This window comes from Pezoporus flaviventris, unplaced genomic scaffold (genome assembly GCF_033815535.1).
Source record: "Pezoporus flaviventris isolate CSIRO_AGI_PZ_B2104156 unplaced genomic scaffold, CSIRO_AGI_Pfla_v1 ptg000007l, whole genome shotgun sequence".
Lineage (NCBI taxonomy): Eukaryota > Metazoa > Chordata > Aves > Psittaciformes > Psittacidae > Pezoporus > Pezoporus flaviventris.
The window spans coordinates 92,409,180-92,431,174 of NW_026892555.1; the positions used below are offsets into that span (position 1 = coordinate 92,409,180).

Below are 21,995 nucleotides of genomic sequence, written 5' to 3' on the forward strand. Positions count from 1 at the left end.
TATTCTTTTTCACTCCTTTTCAATAAAACTGAATATGAAAGAATATAAATGAGTAGTAACTAGCCAGTATGAGGAAAAGAGGGAAGGAAAAAAGAATCCGGTCTTGGAACCAAAGATCTATTAGCTCTTAAAACTAGTCTCAAATGAACAATTCTTAGCCTGAATGTGGAAACATATTCTAGAAGTGTTAATAAAAATTACTGTGGCATTTATTAGGTGCCCATTATTCTTGTTCTATTGCATTTATTACTAATGCTCTAGAGCAGAAAAACACCCCAAGCATTAACTGGCATTTAAACTCTGTGCACATACACCGTTGAGGCTCTCACACCCAACCAACCAGTTACTTGGATTAGCTGTTCCCAGTTATTAACTGCCTCCTAGCTCTCCAACTTGAATGGAAAATGTTCCCTTTCAACACTACTGCTCCTTACAAATTCCTTCAGAAATACTGCCTCCAAGAACCATTAAAAAACTAGACTGCAGTGAAGACAGACCCATTGTGGAGGCAGCACTCAGAGCTATTTGAAAAATAATATTGCTATTTTATTACTTATATACAGTATTTATTGCAAGACAGATCACTTTCAAAGGCATGTGAAGGAAATTTGATAAGCAATGTATCTCTCATCTTTTCATGAGTTAAATTCAACTTTGTTACTTTGCCTGTTCAAAATTACATTACAATTTGCTACATAGCGATTAGCAGCTTCACTGAAGAGGATCAACACAGAAGATCTCTAGTCAGTGGAAAGAACTGAAAAGCACTAGAAAGAACTGAACTGTAAGTGTTAACTGAGAAACTGGATCTGAACCTGGGTTCTAATACCTCACTTCCATTAGGGAGGTGGTGGGATATCACTCTGTTTGCTGGGATGCAAGCATAATCTTTATCATTCAATCAGAACAAGGATACAGCTGAGAAGTTAGTGAAGATACATGTGTAAGAGGCCTGACCATGTGCTCAGGCTGGATAACAGACAAGAACCCCCAAGACTCACTGTCATATTTCTTTAATACAACAGTGAAAACCACCATTCTGCTTTATATTACTAATGAGATTTCAAGAGAGATGCTAATTAGGCTTGATACTTCATCCTTTCACACAGCCCTGCAAATGCATGTTAGCATTCTTCAAATGTAACTTTTGTATGGAAAAGTTGCCTAAGACTCAGCAAAATGCACAAAGTACTGGTTTACTTTCATCCTAGCATGCTTTTTTAGCGACATGAATGAAGTGAACTTATCAGAAAGAAAATGCTGTTCATTAATTTGTATTCAAAATTAAAACTTTCCCCAGGTGTGACAACAATATACATTAACATAGCAATTTCCACCACTTCACTAAAAAGATTTTGCAGAAGAAAGTCTAACTCAGCTGGCTGCAACTTTGAGAATGATTGGATGACTTTGAGAAGATGACATTATCTGTTTTAAAAGACAGCGTTAACAACTGCTACCATTCGCCAGAAGGTAGACACTATGCAGAGAAAGGTGGTGATGATGATTCATGGGATAAAAAAGGTTCATTGTGTGAACAACAAACCAAGAATGTAAACTCAGATCAACTCTACATAAACAGACAAAGCGAGTAAGGTGTACTGATTTGTTGCAGGATCAACACCTAAAAGTACTGAGGAGACTTTATTCTTGTATAGCACTCATACAAGTGAGATCACTTATTATTCTTGTATAGCACTCATACAAGCGAGATCACTTATCTCTAGAACACTTAAGCAGCAACTCGGTTACCTCTAGTAACCTAGCGTGCCATGAAATGAACCACAAAAGTCACCCAAAGGCTAGAAAAAAATTCTTCACAGTGCGTGCTCCGAGTTTATCAGTTAACAAAAAGAGAACAACTGCCAAGGCAGTTGACGTTCACAAAGAGAAGACATCAAGCACTGAGCTACTGAACCTAACAGGAAAGGCACAACCCAAACTCATTTTAGAATCTGTGAACTGATAATTTCTGGCAGGGAAGAGTGGCAAGTGCAATAGCACTCACAGATTTTCCATCTGGGGGCTTCAGACAGAGGTTAGATGCCTTTCTGGTGGAGAAGTATTTTACAATACACGCCTCATCAGAGAGGTAAATGAGTTACTGGGCTGAATACCTTGTCAGAGAACACATTGTATACAACAAGGAAGGTGAGAGCAACAAAATTTAACAGGCTCCCCCTTTCCCAGAGAGCTGTGAATTTATGACAATTTGTATAAACGTTACTTTACTTTCAGCCACGAACATTTCCTTTTTTTATAGCAAAGCTTGCAGGCAAGACCTGTCTAGCAGGAATTATGTTACATATGTAGTGACATGCACTTGGTAGTAATGACAACCACCTCCTCACCACATACTACACAGTAAGAAATAAAGGAGAGAAGCAACAAGCACTCCAGACTTCTAATACAACTTCTACATCTAGGACTGTGGAAAAAGATCCCAAAATTTTCCTGGACTGAAAAATGAAGTACACACCACTTTATATACAACAATATAGGAAATATTTAGAGCTGTAGCAACAATAACAGTAATATCTCTGCAGGATCATCTTATGACTGGAACATATGGCCTTAACAGATCACAGATTAAAAGACCCAAATGGTATTTGAATCCAGTATTAAGCACATTCTTCTTCTAGATCGAATTGAATCCTAAATGGTTGAATTCGTGTTCTTAAGGAAGCCTGGCTTTACATGCAGGAGAATAATAGAATCAGGAAAAAAAAAATCTAAAAGTTAAAAAATTAAAAATTAGGGACTAGAGCATTTTTCCTGTGAGAAGAGACTGAGAGAGCTGGTACTGTTCAGTCTGGAGAAGGCTCAAGGAATAACCTCATCGATGTGTATAAGCACCTGAAGGGAAGGTGCAAAGAGACAAAACCAGACTCCTTTTTAGTGGTGCCCAGTGGTGCAACCAGAGGCAGAAACTAAAACACAGGAGGTTCCCTCTGAACATCAGAAAACACTTTTTCACTCTGAGGGTGACTGAGCACTTGCACAGGCTGCCCAAGGAGGCGGTGGAGGTTCCATGTTGGTGATACTCGAAAGCCATCTGGATGTGGCCCTGGGCCACGGGCTCTAATGAGGCCCTGCAAGATGATCTGCAAGGTCTGTGATCCAAGAATTTTTAATCATTACTATAATTCCAAACCTGTGTCTATTAAGAATCAATAAAACAAACAAAAAAACCCTCTAAAAATCCTCAGATTATGTGGTCCCCACACCAACTCATATGCATCAGTTTCACAGAAAGAAATATTCAACATGAAATATAAAACTTGTAGCAGCCCAGTACCCTTCAGTGGACTTTCACACCTGGTTTTATGCCCAAAATTTCTTCATGTCTCCAAAAAGATACAGGCAGCCTGTTATGAAGAACCCAACAAGAGATCAAAGAAGATCTCTAGGACATGTAGTTTGCAAGTGTCACAGTCAACAATGCTATAAAGTCATTTAAGATGAAGTCTGAACAATTCAAAGTCAGTCATGTTCTGCCTCATGGAAGGATACACATTATCCTGCTGTCTAGAAGGCTTTCTTGATTTACGATGTTGAAAAAAATCAAATCTTACTTACTTGTTCTTGTATCAATATTGTGTCATTTAACACTTGAATCCAACTCAGCTTTCTACATATGCTCCCATATGTTATGCTCCCCTCCTAGCTCTTCCATGTAGGTTCTGAAATCTTCTAGCTATCTTAACTTAAAATCAGTTTGAATTTATATTTCTTAAGCATAGTGAACTGAAGTATAGAGAATATTCTAAAAGAAGTTCTACCAAATATATTTTAGAATGGCATAGTTTCTACAGTGTATTTGGATTTCAAAGTTCATGAAGTAACAATCAAATTTAAAATTTGAAAAATATGTACATTTGTAGAAGCAAGAATATTTTTGCATAGGAAACATAACTATCTAGTCTTTGCTATATATTCCTAGAATACTCTTGAAGAACTATTGCCTAGGTCTTCTGTGGATTGCAAAGGGCTGAATTACAAAAAAATTCAGTTTGCATTAGAGATCAGAAAGAAAAAAGGAGACCAGAGCCATAGAAATCACTTCATTTTTCTAAAAGCTGAAGAACTACTTTAGTGAGTGAACTCTCTCTGAGAATACATCAGAAACAGAGAAAGGAAAACTTTGAAAGCAGATATTGTATCTTTAATTAGGCTGCAGGTGAAATAGTTTTATCTCTGTAGGGGTGGGGAGGAGGAAAAACTGGTAGGGTTTCAAGTGTGTATGCTCCGTTTCAGATCCTTGGCAGAATGAGTAAGCTTCAGACTAACAGACATTGGCAACAGTTGCTCTAAGAAAACCTCACTGTAATTGTTCAAGAGACAAAGCCAGTTTAAGTTTCTGCTCTCCTCCAGCTTCTTGTTCCCAGCTCTGTACCACTGTCTGTCATATTCAGCCGAGCCTCTGCTAGATACATGTACAGCAAGAAGCGCTGGAGTGTCCGGGGGAGCACTGATTTGCTTTGCTGTTCTTTATTTTTAAAATTATCATTTTGTTGATTTAGTTTACAGAACCAGAAACCAGCTGTACCAATTGCAGGGAATGTGCACAGTAAACATCAATGTGCAAATGGGAACATGAACCAGGGGAGAGAGAGGTGAAGTAGCACTGAGTACTAGGCCACTGGCATATCAGATAAGGGACAGATCCTACCTTTAACAGTCATTAGACCCTTTAATCAAGCCACCTGATGAACACAGTGGAAAGCTCAGCAGCAGGCTAGTACAGGTGCGTAACAGAGGCACTCTCACCAGCCACAGGCAGTAAGAAACTTCAGACAGAATTAACTGATATGTTTGAGCTTAATGGCCTTTGATAATTTTTCTTCTCTATTTCTTTACCTAACCATTTTTTTAATTGCATGAACTTTTAAAAGTGATAAACTGTGGACTGTGTCACAGGATGGTAATTAGGGGCATATTTTTTAATTTGTTTTGAACCCACCTCTTGATAATTTAAGGTAAAATCTCACAGTTCCTGTAAGAGACAGTAAAAAAATTCCTCCTGCTGTTTATGGATGTGCAGGTCTCTAACCATATCCATTTCCCTTTCCCTGCTGTTGTCTTCTAGACCAAAGACTTCTCAGTTTTGTATTAGTTTCTCATGTAAAAGTGGTCTGTAAGGTCACCACCCTTACTGCCATTCTCTACCTCTTCCTGGGTCCAGCATGCCTTTTTGAGGCAGTAGGGCCACAATGAACACAGCAGTCAAGATCACTTTGCAGCTGCACAGAGACATGAAGCTTCCTCCCTCACTCCTTGTTCTTTCGCGACATGCTTCCCCAGTATGTCACAGCAGTCCCTGGACATTTTTCACTCATTTGCTAAATGCCAAGCTGCTGTTCCCCTTTAATGAGCATAACATCAAGATGGTTCTTCTGAGAACAGGGACTACAGAAACCACGCTGGGTACATAACGTTAGAAGAGATCTGTGTTTCACAGAGAGTTTCATGCACCCTTTTATGAGCCAACCACAACCCACCTGAAGGTGCTCCCACAACTTTGTGTGGTTGCCATGCTCTAACAACAGCAGCAGCAGCGTAGTGCTGCCAACATACTCTGTCATACCAGTTTTAATCCCTTCTCTGGTTCATTTATAAAAAAAAATACCAAATCAAGCAAAGACGTCTCCAGGACTCCACACAAGATGTGCAGGGATGGGGGAGAAGATTTTAGTGGCTCATCCTTACCAAGTCTGTGATTCTTATTAACAAAGAGAAATCAAAAGTCACGGTCCACGGGTTGTGACTGGCTTCTTTTCCTCCAAAACACTTGAAGAATAAATATCATTGCCTTATTACCTTAAAATAACTCACTGGGACCCATAAAATTATTCTGAGTCATGACTCTTTCAGAAGTTTTTTTTACAAAGAGGCTAAGGAAACTTGCAGAAGGAATACATTCTTTCCAAAGGGAACAAAATCATGTGCAAGACCTCAGCTAAACTATGCACTCAATACCATTCATGTAGGAATTGCTGAAAATCATGGTAGAAAATAATTAAGTCTGACACTAAAGAAAATGCTACCAAAGCTCATGCTAGACATTCATTTTTTAAACTAAATTAACAGCATTGATAAATTAACTGCAGACTTCCTTGATCAGCTTTCTGCAATTATCTGAAATGATGATGCCATTAACAACACACCATTTGCCATTGTTTCAGAAGAAGTTGCAGATTAAAAGAAAATGCAGCAATTTGAAAAGATGATATATAAGCCCAAACCCAAAATGACAGTACTGAGTTGTGGAATATAGCAAAAATATTCTTCTACTTTAGGAACTATCTGCACAATCAAATCTAAAGTTTGGGACATGAAATAATATTCAGGGTTTGGGTTTTTTTTCTTATTAAAACAAAGTGTCAGACATTTATGGCATTATCCAATCCCAAAGCTTCATCCAAGAAGTAATACTAAAGGAAAGAAGGCTAGAGACAGTATTTTTACTTCATAATCTAAAGGACTAAAAATATTTGCTTTATTCGCAGTTGTTTTCTCAACAGGCCACAATGGAAAACTTTACAGACTTCTTGGGTATTCTATCCCTCACTTTCCAAATACTGAGGATCAAGATAAATGTAACACACAAAAGCTTCCTTCAAATACACATCTTTTAATCTCCCTTACTATGCTATAAACTGAGCAGCTACATTTTGGAACTGCAATTCTGTTTCTACTTAACATACCTCCCACAGAAATGGAAGCTCTCCATAGGTTCTTACTGAACCTACTCCTCTGTGCAACACCTGTGGCTAACTAGTCAATAGAAAAGCAAGTGTAAAAGCCTGGAACTAATTACAAAGAAAATCCTTTTTTGAAGTATTACATTTGCTGCTGTCCTATGACAATCTCTTTAGTGCTGTAACAATCCTCCGCTCTGAGAATACCCCTGGGTGAGATTCTACTAATAACTAGTGGAAAACATATCTTTTGAGCATCAGAGAATTTAGAAAGAATATTACTAGTAAATGTGCATTTATTTTGTTTTTAATTAATATGAACTTTTGAAGCTTTATAAAAACAACTAGGAGAGATGGCAGGAGATTCCACAAAGACATCCAGCTCCTCCTCCTCCTTCCCATTGTTTGTTACCGAGATTAACTTGGCAATAAGGACAAATTCTTTAAAACAGAAAGTAAGTGCTCAAGATCCAAAAGCTGACCAGTAAGATTTCTCAAAATTTAAACTAAACTTAAGAAGTTTAGTTTTGCTTCTAAAGCCAATGCTTAAATGTCCAAAAGTACCCTTTGGTGGGTTATAAATTAAGGTAGTGAAATTTTATCAGAGAATAAAACTGAAGGTTAATAAACACAGAAGATAAAGTTCAACCCTCAATACTTTACGAGACAAACACAGGAAAGCCTTACTGTACTTAACCAACCAAAGCTCAATGTCCTGAAGTGAAAAGGAAGCAACTCAAACCAGTTTAGAAAGGAGGGAGAAAGAATATCAGCCTAGAAGGACAGAAAAAAAAAATCCATTAAGCAGCTGAAAAAAAAAAAATAAGAGTTTTCACCTTTTTTGCCTTGACATACTCTAATTACAAATACACATGTGTAGTTTTTTCCCGCCAGCTTGATTATTTTTTGATCCTCCTTTTCTGCTCTTTTCAAATGAAGTTATTTTTTTAGCCACTGGGTTAAAGCACTGGAGTGAACCTAAGTTAATAAAGAACACTTTGAAACAAAGTGTTGACGTACTGCCAACATTAATTTTGCCCTGTATTTTCAACAGGGTCTTACTAACCCAGCTCGAAATCATTCACGCCCTGGACGTTTCTGATTGAACTATACCAGAGTGACTTCACATACAAACTGCAATGCTTAGGTTTCAGTTTTCTGCCTATTCTTTGACCATTTTTCCATGGATACTTTTCAAATCCTGTTTTAACTGCCACATGTTTTAGTATTTGTTGTAGCAACATGATAACAAAATGTACAAGCCATTACAACCACACACTTCTTTCAAAAATACAAAGACAGCATTTATGCCACTTGCAGAGGATGTACATCCTCAATCTCCAAGCCAAGCTTTAGGTTAGGCACTAGGTATACGGCTTGGAAATAGAACTGTATAATGGAAATACTGACCAGCTCTTTGCCATAGCATTGCTAGCAATGTAAATACCTACGATTACAAACAATATCATCATGTGAGCATTCCAGGCCAGCCTATAAATAGCAATTCAGAAAGAACTGGCCTCTCACAACTATGGTGCGTCAGTACAATGTGTATCTGCTAAAAATATCAAATATGTGCAGTAACAGCATGCAATGAAAATAGGTCTGAATTTTGTGAATTAAATAGCTGTTTACACACCCTACCCTATAAATGATGACAATTCAAAGGACTACTGTGATGAAGTTTTGACTGAATAAATGTACACATTGCACATGAGTGCTACCAGTATTTAATTTATCAAGGAACATGTCCATTCACAATACTTCCCTTAATTATTAAGTCCTACTTCAGAGCTTCAGAAACAGCATGACTAAGCAGCTGTCTTCACATTCTAATCAGAATTTATGATTCAGAAATTAACTTAGGATTCCAGCAACAAAAGCAAAAGGGAACACGATACTATGCAAAGATTCTTAAGAGATAAAATGGTCATGTACATCTACCTACATAGATTATAAAAAGACACTCAGAGAAAATGAGTGCTTTGTACAAGAAAATACACTGTTTTGATACTGTTAATTATTTTTCCAGAAAAAAACCCACAACTGAACAACAGATTCATATTGACGGTTACAGCACGTATTTATACAATAGAGGGAGTGGACACATTCCTCAGGTAGCAGATCAGTAATACGCAAGGTTTCAGAAACAATCAGAACTTCCTGAGAGATAATGGAAAAGATAATTCATGTATTACTCAGGATAAGCTTACTCATTTTGCTTTGACAAAAAAGGAAGGCATTAGACACTGTTAGGAAAGAAAATGACAATTTACTTGAAAGCATTAATGACACTAAAGTTTTATCAATGGCTGCAAATGACTATTTTAGCCATTCGTATGGATAGAGCCAAAGAAAAAGCTACTCCTGTGTGTCTACAGCATGCCTCACGCCCTTTACTTTCTATACTTCAGCCACTACTGAGAAACTATCTCACAGGTCAACTACTTAATTCACTTTAACAAAGCAGTGACAATAAAAAAAGTCAACTGAAAGAAGGAGAGAGAGAAAAAAAAAAAGCAACAATTTAAACACCTGTCCCAGACTCATTATCTTAATTTGTGGAAGCACCTATCAAGCTCAACATGACTGAAATCAGTTCTCCTTGTATGCATGTCCCTCAGCTTTGCCCTTCTCTTGAAGGTTTTAATGGGAATATGTATGCCAAGCTTTTCTAAACTTTTGCAGACTTATTACTGATTTCACATTCACACAGAAGCTGCAGCAGCAAGGAGTGCTCCAAACAATGACATAAACGAATGTACATCCTTTATCGAGCAGCCCCTTTTATTGTAAGGCCCAGAATAAGGACAGGCTGCCACAGCTCAGTTCTGGACAGATTCCCAGTGAAGCACCAACACGTGACCAGCAGTACATCACACTACTACAGAAACCAGCGAGTAACCCAGACCCACAGCTTAGGCCCAGCAGGATGGTCAGAGTGAATTAGCCAGACATCCAACCAGCACTGCACAGGCACCCCTTTGCCAGGGAATGGTGGCACCCCTGCAGAGCTATTGATCTTCCTCTCACCTCCAAGGAAGAGCCGCTAGTCTGACTACAACTGTGCTTCTGAATGGAAGTTGCACCAATAGAACTGAGTTTTCTGTTTAGAAAACCAGAGACTGGGTAACCTTCAGCAAACAGCTTCTAGAGAGTTAAGTGAAAAGAAAAAGACAGGGGTCAGGTCTAGGAAACCTTAACTCTGTATTCCGCTTTTTTCATCATTATTAAGTTCTATTTATTTACTATACAGCATTGAAGATTTAAACTTACCAGACAAGCTCTTTAGCGTGAAATAAGAAAAGCACATATAAGTAACCACAAATCAGTAACAACAGTAAGCCAATGCCAGATAATTTTGCAGCATCTTGGCACATTTTTATAATCTTCTGTTTAGTGGCAGTTACAGACCTGCTTCAGAAACTCAGCTATTGTACAGATACTAGAAATACATAGAAAATAATCCCAGATATAATTGTAAATTAAAGCATTCTCAGTGTTTAAGAGAACTAATTAAGTCTCTGTGAGGGACAAAAATATAAATCTAAACACTAATGGGCTCTTTTCTGACAGATTCATACACATCTTTTAATAGCATCGAAACCAGCTATCTTTGTTGAAACAAATAATAGCAAATTATTGATTTTATTCCTGACTAACAGGACAGATCTGTGTCCTGTCACCAAGAAGAGCTGTTAAATACAGAGAATGTATGTGAGACAGTTTCTAAGTTCCATGTTGAAACAGGAATGTGCTTCTTTTGTTCTATTTCTTTTCCCCTCATTTAATCATAATGAAGTCACTTGCGACACTGCAGCGGTTTCCAGAGCAACAGTCCAGTCATATGTGATGAACATAAGATAAGGGTGTGCATGGGAGAGCTCTGTAAGCTACCACTGATTTTGATGGGAAATTCAGTATATATCTGTTTAGGCTGAAGAGGCAACTGAATCTGTCCTCTCCTATATGCAAAGATAGTTTCATAATGGGCTCAGACTCTAAATCAACAATAAAAGATATACAAGGTGAAAAAATGTTTCTTCCTAAAATATCTGAAAAGGATGTGCAAATCACCTGGTCTGTTCCACAGGGAAAATGTATACAAACAAAGCAGAAAAAGCTACTGTAACACAGCACATCCAGTTGCAATAACATGAATGATAATCCAATGGCTGGCTAGACGCACCATCCTTCAGTATTTGGCTACCAGATTTCCGCAGAACTTGAATCCAGAGCAGAAAGTTTTAAGTAATAACCCTAGATCAAGCCAGGTGTATATATAAACCAGGCCCCATCAGAAACAGAGGATTGTGCTTTGAAAGACAGGAACTTCAGCGTGAGAACTGCAGCCTGAATTCATCCAGAGATATACTTAGTCCTGTATCTATAGACAAATCACCTTTAGGGGTTTCATGAGGTGTCTGCAATCTTTCAAAAGAGAATGCTTGAAATGCCATGGGTTAACCGACTTATGTGTCTATGTCTTGGGGCATGTTTCATATACATACTACATATTAATGCTTAACCCACAGCGCAAACAACACAAACTGCACAGTCAGCATCATCTAAATATGTGAGGGAAAGAGAGGAGCTTTTCTTTCTTATACTGTAGTAATACCTCAAGGATTATTAATATTTTTCCAAGATTCTCCTCAGAAAAACAGTGATGGAAATACACTGTAATAATCTCCATCAAAACATGCACCCTCCTCCTGAAGAAGCAGCCCCAAACAAGTCTTTGAAGAAAGAATTATCAGCAAAAACAATTGTTTCCCTATTGGCATTGCCTAACTATTGGCATGAAAGCAAACCAGGGACTCTGCTTCAAAAGCAAATCAGCCCTTGAACAATCTGCAGAATTTTCATTCCCATAAGCACTTCACACTTCAGGTCAAACACAACACTGAACAACAGCAAAAGGGATGCTCTGTAGAAATGGCGCACAGCTGTGAAAAAAAAGTTCTGATCTGTATAAACAAGTGATACAACTCAAGATGTATGCTAATCAAAGGAGAGAAAAAGAGATTGATAGTTTCTGTTTAAAAGGTAGAGAAACAAACAAAATGAATTTTTGGAAAATATCTAAATTCTGAATAACACAACAAGCACAATCTATCCAATGCCAGTCCTAGAGAATAATTTAGTATATCTAAAGTAAACCTATCGTTACTGCAATATAAGCTAGTAGCTCCTAGTTAAGCTTTCAGAGCATAAGCAAACAACTGCAAGAGAGATTTTGGAAATGTATGTTTTAATTTGGGGAGGCAGTAGAAGGGAAAAGAATACAGCAAGATTTGGGTGAAGTAGTCATTTCCAACTAACTGAGCAGTTTAAAAGTAATTTGTATAAACCTAAGTTCTCTTTAAGCTTGTTTCAAAAAAATTAATTATATGGCCCATTTGAAGAGGTGCCTCAAAAGGTTTTTCTTGGAGGTCTCCTCATTACACAATAGCCACTCTCTTCCAGAGACACAGCTCACACAAAGAAAGGGGGGAGGGAGAGGGTAGGGAAAGGGGTGTGTGTGAATGTGAGAGAGAAAAATCACAAAAGAAAATAAAAGTGTACTCTATACACTGAGTATGTTTTAGCAATCTGCAAGTCCCCACTGTACTTTCATGGTCAGATCCGAGTTGTTATCGAGGAAGACACAGTGAAATACACCCCAGATTTCCCTGAATGAAAGATTATTGTTTTCACACATCTCAGCCTGGTACCAAAACGTGGCACAGCCTAGAACATAAAACCAAAGTTAGAATTTAACCCCTTCACACTAACTCTTCTCCAGAGGGGAGACATAACATGGCAACATTAGACAAAACCTTGAGTGCTTCTGTTACCCAACAGCAGCAGGCATACCTACACCCAGCCTGCCTTCACTCTTCTTTCACTGCCAACAGCAACACTAGATTAACCAGTGTGAGAATTGCTAAGAACTCTTAAACAGATCAACCTTAGAAATATTCTTCTAAGATGTCAGCTGAACCATTACTAACTTACACGTACAATTGTAATTCAAAGCCATTATCAGATATATATGCTCATTCCCTTTTACCTTTAAGGTCGCATGAGGTGCTAGAGCTTCTGCACAGAATCATAAAATGGCTTGGGTTGGAAAGCACTCTAGTTCCAACCCCCACTGCCATGGGCAGGGATGCCTCACTAGACCACGCCACCCAGGGCTCTGTCCAACCTGGCCTTAAACACTGCCAGGGATAGAGCATTCACAACTTCTCTGGGCAATCTGTTCCCTATACAACAAGGGAAGGTTCAGTTACTCTGGCAGGGAACTATGAAAAAGTCCACCTTTGCTCTCCCAGTCTTGCTCAGTTCTTTCCTTGACCACATCCTGCAGCGAGCTTCAAAGTCAAAGCAATTATTTAATGCTTCCTTCTCCCATGTCATAACTGAAAACAACAGTTAAGTCTGGAGTTTTAGGGTGGTTTTTTATGAGTTACTACTGTTCCTATGCAGGTCGCTTTAGTGTATCTTCATCATTCACTTCATTGCTCACTTTTCAAAAGGTAACAGAAGAGAATCTTTTCTGCACAGCTGTCCCACCACCACCAAGTTCAGAAATTTATCTGAATTGATGGTGTCATCTGTGGATCTAAATACTGAACAAAAATATTAAGGTGCTGAACAGAACAAAAACTCAAAATACAGAGTACAAAACCTCAAAACTTAGTAAGAACGTAAAGCCTAACTAAAAATACCTATATTCTCTTGTCTTGGGGAGGGCGGGGAAAGAAGTGGAATAAATTTAAAAAAAATAACCAACACACAAGCAGATGCATTCCTTCAGAAAATACATTTCAAATGTTTCTGCATTCACAGAAAGCCAAACCAGACAAGTTACTTTTATGAACTCTTTTCCTTTTTGCAGACCAATTCCTGAAGAGCTTTTGAAAGCCATCTAGTCTTCATTACTGCAAATTACTTCCATAATCTCAGAAAACTGTGATAAGGGATTTACAGCAATTTTCCCTTCCCAACAGAAACCAGTGCCTTCTGACCCAATTCCAGCTAAATCACCTCATCTAAGCTGCAATCTGTATCAGAGGATGTTTTTCTTCCAATGCTGAACACTGACCATTCCATTCGCAACCTCCTGCAGTCCCTGTGTGACATTGCCACTATTCTCCATCTCTGCCACAAGCTGAGGAAAAAAGAAAACATTTCCCAACAATTCAGTCTCCATTTTTTCCTCCAAATCCAAGACTTGCATGATCCTAATTTACTGTAACTCCACAAACACACCATCTGATCCATTACACCATGTCTCTTTACAAATATTTCACTTCTCTGCCCTCTTGAATTAAGTTTATTTATTAAAAAGGTGCTTTCCTTAACATCACTGTTGTCTATAATAATGAAGTTCACAGAAATTTAACATTGTTTGCTTCAGAACTTGGTGTTACAGATACTCAATGCATCTTAACAAATACTAGCAAATACATTACTTGGGGTCTCTAACAGCACGTTAACTCCTCCATGTTTACAACAGAGCAGCCATTTATCTTTGCCCAGTGATGGAAACTATTACTGCCATCTGTGCTGATTCCAGCTGGTATAAGACTAATACAAAATTCTGTTAGCTGCTCTGGGCTGCTTATTCAGCTGGCAATAATAAAAGTCAAGCTCATTAACAGCAGACTTGCATAGCAAACTTTCTGCTTATCTCAAGGAAGCAACTAAGCATCTCCTTGAACCTTTCCACCATCAAAAAAAAAAAACTCCAACACCAAGCAACTCTATTTACTTGGCACTTGTTTTTAATAACAATCTCAAAGAGCATTACAACTGCTTTTTATTCCAAGCATGCCTATTGACTGGGCTAAAATTATTTATTAACAACTGAAAAGCTGCTACATCAAGGCAATAAACTGTTTCCTGTACACAAACTGAAGCTAATTTCTAAAATCAAAGACATCCATAACACTTCAAGAGGAAGTCAGGGAATGAGCACCTCTGAAGCAAGCGTTCAGGAAACAGTTTTTTCTCTCTCTCAAACAATACTTAATTGAATGTTCATTAAGATCTTACATGTCCTTTCATATTTTAAACAGACACCTGACAAACTACTGGAGAACACTCAAGCAATTCGCCATCTTAAATACACACTGGGGAATGTTACACTCCCCAGCTTGCAAATTGCAAAATTCTGGGACTATGATCTGTGAGATACTAAAAATGAAATTTAACCACAATTTTAGTGGGCTTTCCATCCTCCCTTCTCCTTAAGTCACAGCAATATTACTGTAAGCGGCAATAAGCACTAAAAGCAGGGAAACACCACTTGCTTAATTATGTGCAACTTTTTATTTATTAAATGCATACTTAGAGCAGAAATTGTGAACTGTCACCAGCTCTTGACTATCATGCTCCCTCAAAACCAAACAACTCTTCTTCCTCATCTACACACTTCATTAGAAACCCTCTTGACACAGCTCATAATCCATAACGCTCTTCTATCTTTTGTCCTTCTATAGCTTCTGTTCAAAGCATTACTTGTCTCAGAGTGGTCAGCCTTCTTCTGCTTGCACTAGGCTTCAATTTTCCACATTTCCAAACTATGATTCTTATCTTTCAGTAAACTGTTGAGCCTAAATATACAGACAAATATCAAAGAAAAAGCTGCTGTTAGAGAAAGTGGTCCTAACTGGTGGACATAAATAACAAAAAAAACCCCACAACATTAATTAACCATCTTTCTTTGACGGTTAAAAAATGTGTTATTGGATACTTCCTCTCAAACCTATGAAATCCCGTATTGCAACTCAGATTAAACTGTTCATTTTTAAATTTTTACTATACTTTTCTTGATTTGCAAATACCCACCACACCAGCACCGAGACACAATATTAAGCAAAGAAAAGGTCAGAGATGTAGCTCTTAGTGCAGGCTTTGAAGAAAAAAAACAACATTTCCTGTGACATCAGAAACCTAGAGGATGGCAACCACTATCCCAGCTTCATCCAAGGCCATCTGAGGTCAAAGCCTTCTACATTTCAGAAAGGAGAGCGACTTGTCCAGAAAGAAGAGAAGCACAAAACGGTCAAAGGCAAAAGGAAAGACCTATCTTGTTTCCTTAAGTTAGCAAGTACATCTTTTCTTCCCTTTAGCAGTTATTCATTTACCATTAGCAACACTAAGATACTTTTTTTAAAACAATATTCATGAAAACATTTTATAAGTATCACAAGAGGGAGAGGGGAAGAAATTTAAATGCTACAAAACACCTTCAAGAAGATAATCTTCAAGAGGAGAACTACTTAACACTAAAATTAACTCTCAGGGCACAGTATTAAAAAGCTGAAGGGTAGTAACTTCTGAAGTCACCTCATCTGATGTACCAAGCACTACCTGATCACACTCTGGAGTTCAAGGTGAGCTGTTCACCCAGGCTAAGTCAGCTGTCTGAAGTTTTGCCCACTTTTCTGCAGAAAAAAAACCTGAAACTTTCAATCCTAAATTAGCAACATTTCATTTTAGGACGCTAAAGTAAGAAGGTAGGTACATGGCAGAGGTGTAGCTACTATGCCAAGCAACCTGACCTCATCAACTCAGAGGAATTAACTACCACTGCACCTCACACAGATCTCATATGGGAGAAGGTGCAATTTAGAAGGAACAGGAAAAGCTGTTGATAATAAATGAATATTGACTTTTAGTTTTCTTCATGTATTTCCATTTAGTAATTCGTGTCTCATGCATCACAGTAAGACTGTCAGCATTTTGCTCCCTTTCACAACCAATATGTAAGGTAGCTACTGCACAGGAGCAACTGGAAAGTGAAATTTTTCCTGAAAGTGGTAAAGATACTAATCGTGTTTGCCGGAAGTAATGACCCTCCACCTTTGGAAAACATGCCATGAACCAAAAGCAAGGGTCAGATTGTGGGTTTTACTACATGAAAATTAAACTAATGTTGATTCTTCCTTTTTTTTTTTTTCCCAAAGGTTTTACTTTTCCTATTTAAAATTAGAATGGTTTTACTATTTATTAATACAGTGACAATTCTAACACAGGGAAATTCCAAATACAGGGAATTTTTATGGCTGGGTTTAAGAATCTATGTTGATTTTACAACTTCAAAATATCTCAAATATTTGCTTCTAAGCTACTACAAACTGTCCAATAAATCTGAACTGAAATTAAGGACTAACCCCTCCACATGGTGATTCCTTCCAATGCCTTCCTAAAATGCATCTTCCCTACTCTCCCTAAAACATTGCTACTAACACCACAAATGTCAGTTGAATCTCAGGTGATTGATGGCTTTCTACATGCCTTACCAACAGAGGTGCAGTGCAGTCTGAAAGCCAGTAGTATACCTTATTCTGTAGGTATAGTAACCTAAGGAAAGTAACACTGCTTCCAGAAGACTAAAGAAGCTTACAAGCTTTCATTCACAGATTTCTCAATGCTCAACTTAAATGGTCACACTACAGCAGTGATACACAGTATTCTGAGCAGCTCCAAGAAAGAGAGAAGCCTTGATCTGAAGTCATTATGTCAGCTACAACAGATTTTTATAAAACATCAACACAAAAGGTGATCAGTCCATGAAAGAACAAAGCTGTAATTTTAACAGACACCTCCAATTCAATAGAGACTAAGATTAAATCACTGTATCATGATTTGGGGAAATCTCGTGATCATCTTATTAAAACAGGAAGCTGCATCACCTGCAGACATCCAAAACCAGTTAACAGAAATGCGTGAAGAGCAGGAAGGCTCCCTTTTAGGGAAATTTAAAGATCTAACACAATGCAAACCTAGTGTTCAGTACATAAACTGCCTTCAAAGAATATTTCTTCATAGATGCTGTCTCTGCATAAGTTATTATACTAATGGTTATAAACAGCCATTAATTCTCTGTATCTCAATACTCTGAATAAGCTCAGACATAATGAAGTTACCAAGAATCAGCTGAACCACAAGCAGCAGTTGCACAGTAGCAAAGTTTGCCTGGCCCAGATATTTTAGCCAGTTCACATCACTTACATAAATTGTTGCTTTTGATTCTTTATTTCTTTTACTTTTTTGCTACTTGCTCTTTTTGACAGCTTTAGATTTTAGGTTTAGTACTGATACACAAAATAGCTTGGAGGCTTGGCCTTACTGCCAGTCATGTGTAAATTAAAAAGCTACGATGGTATAATTAAAATTAGCTGTTATCTATTCCCCCCAAAAAAGGTGTTATTTTGTACTCATTACTATGAGCATATTGCGGTAAGAAGACAGTCAGGAAGAAACCTTACCGGAGACCTGATGTGTGCCTACCAGACGAGCCTCCTGAAGCAGTTTGCAAACTGAATTTATTCTTGAGAGAATACAGTGTTTTACCTCTTCAGGTTCCTGAAGAATTAAGTAAATGGGATATGGTCTCCCTTATGCTCCTGCAATACATTTGGAGAAGCTGCATGACAAAAGGATCATCATTGCCGCTTTGACCAACTATTTTCAGCCCTTTGAAATGTCATGGTTTGTATTTCAAAATATATGAAAGATACTCCAGTGTGTAAGGCATAAATGATTAAGACAATTCTGAATATATTTGTTGTTGAATTCCAGCACTCATTCATATCTTATATTTTGAACTCTATAAAGTTCTACATGAGAAAGCATCCACAGTACATTTTTCTTCCTTGGAAACAAAACTTCAGGTCTGCCATATGCAGAATTACTAAATTGCAATAGACATTTTTGTCATTTTACCTCTCAAAAAGAAAACCCACAGCTCATAACCAAATTTGCCCCAATAATGTAACTGATGATATCTTTGCTGATTAAAGACAGCTGGAACCCTCTGTTCAAGGAAGTGGGGAACATGATGAAAAATACCCTTCTCACAGCAAGAACATGCTCAGAACCGATTATTCTTCACCTGCCTTTGAGCTCACCAGAGAACTAAGTGTTCAGAAAAGGCAATTCTAGAGAAGGGACAGAAAATAGGCACTATTTGATGTCTACTTTAAGAACACTAGGTCAAATATTAAAAAAAAAGGGGGGGGGAAGCCTTACTTCTATTTCTACAATCTTTTGAAGTCAAAATTTGTATACAATCCACAGAGATCTCTAACTATTAGATTTGCTTACTGGATTCTTCTTTTTGGGTTTTGACCTATAAGTTTAGCAACTCTGGAAAGTATTTTGAAGCCTCTAATATCAAAACCCTATTTAAAATGTAACTTTAACAGAAGCATTAAACATCTCTTTTCATCTTCAGCTCAATCCTGTCCCATTTGCCAAAACCACAGCATTTCACACAAGCCCAGCCAAACTACTTATGCAACTCCTTTCACATGCTTCATCAAACTTCTGCTCATCAATTTATTCCATGCAGTGCTCTGCATAAAAGCACAGTAACATGCTTGAAATAGGCACCCAGCAGATTAGCTTAAAGATAACTTTATTCTAAAAGAGTGTCTACTGGAGATCAACAACTTTTCTCTCAACAGAATTTACCCATGAATTTGAAGCAACATGATGACTTTGGTAGCAAAAATACTATTCTCATTCTCGAAAGCCACTACAGGAAAGGCTGACAGGTCTATTTCCCAACAGTTCTTAAGCTCGTGACAGACAATACAGACACAATTAACTGACAATAGGAAATAAGGAAATTAAGAATCTAGCTTCTGAAAATTCCAGAGGGCTATAATTATTAACAAAAACTGGATTTTGGGTCTTTTCAGGTCTCCCAGATAAAGGCCATACTGACAAAACTAAGCAACTTTTTTACCAGATTCTTGAGACAGTTTAATCAAAGATTACCACTCGTCATAATCACATTCCCAAGCTAAGTTTCTACTTTATGTAACTATGGTATTTATTGATGGTAGACATCATACAGGAATCTACAAAATACACAAGCAGAGAAATCCTGAACTCTGACTGCAAAGCATACCACTGTCAGAAAACAGTTGTTTCCTTATATAATTTGTTTCTCTCCAGATACATATTTACATTTAAAACATGTGTCCAAAAAACATGCAGTATTCCTCATGGAATTTTACTCAAATAGCCTGAAGTCTATCTACAGCCTAAATATTTTAAAGGTAGCATGATCCTTCTTCCTTGAAAAAACTGTTCATTATTAAGTCCTCCCTGAATCTTTTCCCTTTCCTTGGCTTGCAGCCAACAGTATTATCCCCTCAAAATGTTTTTTTTTTTTTGAGCTGTTATCTCAGACTGCAGAGCCAGGTTTACACCCACAATTCATTTTATGAACATCTGTTTACAGAGAGTGAAACACTACTGTATTGTTATACTTAAAGGTAGAAGGTGTTTGAAACATCTTCCCACTGCCATGACCTGTGAGAATTTTGCTCTTCTTGCGGGTTTACTGGGCAGACAAAAAGCAGACACCGAGTTCAGCCAGGCTTTCATTACCACAGGCACAAAGCAAAAAAGTGGCAAAGACACAAGCCCGTGTCTAAAAACAGAGAAGGTGCATAGACATTTTCAAGTGGCGGAGAGCACCTGATTAGGTACCAAATGAGTGCACAGACCCGCCTGCAGACTGTGAGCAAAGGAGCATGCCAAGTTCAAGGAGGGAGAGTTTGAGAACATGAGAGGCTGTATCACCCTGCAGAAATTCACTAGGGTGTAGCTGACTGTTTTTAGCTCCCATGAAGTAGCAGCAGGCTAAGCACAACTGCATTGTGAAAACAAAGTTACTCCCTTTTAGGATTTGTCTTATTACAGGGGGGGAAAAAATTTAAAAAAATTAAGCTCTAAATTAGAAAACATGGTCATTGTACAATGAAATCGAGCTGTCAGACCTTAGGACTTTCAGAACAGGGGAGAGATAACTGAGTACATAGGTACATAAATGTGAAGTAGTTGATAACGGGAGAGAAGAAACACCAATAACCACTGTCAGAGAGTACTACAAGCTAAGTTACTCAACGGAGTCAGACACAAAAAGCCGATGAAGATGCTGGGACACAAGCAACACACACACATGCTACCATACCAACTGTAGATGATTAAATGGAATCAAAGCTTTCAATTCAGAATAAAGAGCAGAGTGCTGCTGGGAGTTGCTAACAGCACTCAATCTCTTATTCTGAAACATCATCATTTCCAGAGATAACATTTTAAACGTTATCTTTAAAGAGCATAAGAGAATGCAGGTAGAAGGTCAGGAAGACGAAAGGCAGAGGAAGATGAAAATTAAATTTGAGAAGAACAGAAAAAGGCATAAACTTTATCGATGGATATGGTTGCACATAGAAACTGCACAGAGGCTTAATATTAAGATTACCTATGTATGTTTAAAGAGCCTGCGTGCTGATAAATCAGCCCTACTGGTCTCAGACATGTGCATGCTAATCCAGGAACTTCAGTATAGTCTATGGCCTGTGCTGACACCTATTCAGAGGCAGTTAAGATGGTAGATCTAGGTTTCTGCACTGGGATATGAAGTGCGAGCAACTGATCCTATACTGCAGTTACACAATGGAAAGTCTCTTCCACAGAGAGAAGAGTGAAAAATTTAGTCTTTACTGTTTAATAATTTTTTCCTGGTACTGCAAATACCCATGCGGTACTGCAAATTACCCACTGAACACTCAGCTCAATCAGCAAGGTCAATAGGTGTTTTACCCCACTTTTCAGCAAAGTATTTCAACTACATTGTTTCTAATATTTAACGAAGTACTTTAAATTTATCCAAAATGTTTATACTCGGTTTTATGGTTCCATTTAGCACGATCTGTGTTGTGATCTGCAGTCAGCTCTACTGCTCACAACAAGTGTAGGCTGAAACACTCTTGAGAACAGAAAATTCCGGGTAACACAGAGTGCTTGGAGCATGTTACAGATATTCACAAACAGCAAATCAACACTGTAATCAATTAGTTATCCCTGCAAAGCCAGTCCCCACACTCTTGAGTTTTAGGAGACCCCCATCAGCTTTGCCTCACTACCTAAGCATATGCTCATCCTGCACTGCATCTGAATTAGTGAAACAGCAACGGAGGCCCACACCCACCTACTTTTTGCCCTTTTCTATCCCTGGCATTGCTCTTAACTCCATTGCTGCCACCCCCTCCCATCACCAAGTTCACAAGGACAGCCACAAACACCAGGTATAGCATGAAGAACACAGGCTAACAAAGCCCTGCTAGACACACAGTATTTCCACTTTCCAAGTGTGTGGGAGTCCAGCACTGAGTCTTCTGATCTGACTCTGCAAAGGAGGGTGAGGCCCCGCAACTCTTATCAGCTGAACTTCCATGAAACTGAGCTGCAATTCTTCTGTTTCAGGAGCTGCAACTC

At 38.1% G+C, this 21,995-nt stretch overlaps 1 protein-coding gene across 5 annotated transcripts in view; it reads right to left on the reverse strand.

Annotated features, from left to right (window-relative positions):
• KIF13A (kinesin family member 13A) overlaps window positions 1-21,995 on the reverse strand; it is a 108,562-nt gene that overhangs the window by 73,710 nt on the left and 12,857 nt on the right. The gene's annotated exons all lie outside the window — the stretch shown is intronic.